A 1681-nucleotide genomic window follows, 5' to 3' on the forward strand; every position below is an offset into this window, starting at 1 on the left:
TTTTTTCATTCTTTCTTTCTTTCCTTTCTCTCTTTCTTTCTTTCTTACCCTTGCTTGCTGGGTTGTTTTTGTATATTCGTTTGGAGCTTCAATTCAAGGGCCTGGGTGCTGTCCCTGAGTTTTTTTGCTCAAGGCTGGTGCTCTACCACTAGAATCACAGATCCGCTTCTTGCTTTTTGGTGGGCCATTGGAGATGAGAATCTCACAAGCCCAGTGAGCAGAGACTTTTATCTCTAATTAGTCACGTAAAAAGCAAGCCCAGAGTTCATGCACCAGAACCGCCAATCATCATCATCATCATCATCATTATCATCTCATCCTGTCTCAGCTGGTATTGAACCACTATCCTTAGATCTCAGCCTCCTGAGCATCTAGGATTACAGGTGTGAGCCACAGCACCCGGTTTGAGTGCAGACTTCTTACACCTGCGTGTGGAGTGAGGCGGTGGGTGCTCCAGGACACAGCCTTGGGATTGAGAGCCAGCCCTGGATCCCACCACCCCTCAGCTCCTGTGCATCCTGAGTCAGTAACTCAGGGGTGCAGGTGGCCAGGATGGGGCAGCTCCCCACACAAACTCAGGGTCCCACCCTGCGCAGCGCAGAGTCCGCCTTCCTGAGGAGAAGAAGCAATCCAGAGAGAACAGACCAGGAACACGTGGGCAGCAGAGGGCCAGAGCACGGGCAGGGGCTCCTTGGCCTCTTCGGTGTTCTCTGAGGTGGGTGGTATCTGATCCAGTCCATCCCTGGGGAAACTGAGGCTGGAGGGGTAATTATTGCCTCCGCTCTAGGCTGAGTCAGAGTTGGCATCAAACCCAGGTCATCTAGCTGCCCATTCTTTTGCCTTTGTGAAGATCCTCGCAGAGGATGCACTCCTCTAGGTCTCCGGAGGCCTTGCCCAGCTTCTTGGCCTCCATGTGCAGGGACCCGGGGATCCCTTCTAGGGGTGGGGCTGGCTGATCCCCATATCCCAGGCTGTGATACTGGGCGGCCCAAGCGCCTCCTGCCCCGGGTGTTAGAACACTACAGGTGGCAGCCATGGCTAGACACCATGTCATAAAACCAGCACCACTCGGCCTGGCTCCTGGGAAGAGTTCAGAGAGTTCAGGAGCAGAGATGTCTCCCTGCGATCTTCCTTCCCTTCACTGTCCACAGATCTAGATACTCCCCGGATCTCCTCCCCCCCCCAAAAAAAAGACAGGCAAACCAAAGATCAGGTGAGCCTTCATACTACAGAGACAGCTGCTCCCAGCTAAGAGTTGGGAGAGGGTCACCAAAACAGGTCATCAAACCAAAAGAATTCTGGGTAGGAGCCGTGGCTCACGGCCAGTCATCCCAGCGACTCAGGAGGCTGAGATCTGAGGATCACAGTTTGAAGCCAGCCTGGGCAGAAAAGTCTCTGAGACACTTATCTCCCATGAAACACCCAAAAAGCTGCAAATGGTGCCGTGGCTCAAGTGGTAGAGTGCTAGCTTTAAACAACAACAACAAAAAAGCTCAGAGATACCTCTCAGGCCCTGAGTTCAAACTCCAGGACTGGCAATAAAGATAAAGAGAGGGCTGGGAATGTGGTCTAGTGGTAGAGTGCTTGCCTAGCACGGATGAAGCCCTAGGTTCAATTCCTCAGCACCACATATACAGAAAAAGAAGGGAAAAAAGAAAGCCATCTTAACTCATGGCTGAGT

Source organism: Dipodomys ordii, unplaced genomic scaffold (genome assembly GCF_000151885.1).
Source record: "Dipodomys ordii isolate 6190 unplaced genomic scaffold, Dord_2.0 Scaffold15, whole genome shotgun sequence".
In the NCBI taxonomy this organism is placed as follows: domain Eukaryota; kingdom Metazoa; phylum Chordata; class Mammalia; order Rodentia; family Heteromyidae; genus Dipodomys; species Dipodomys ordii.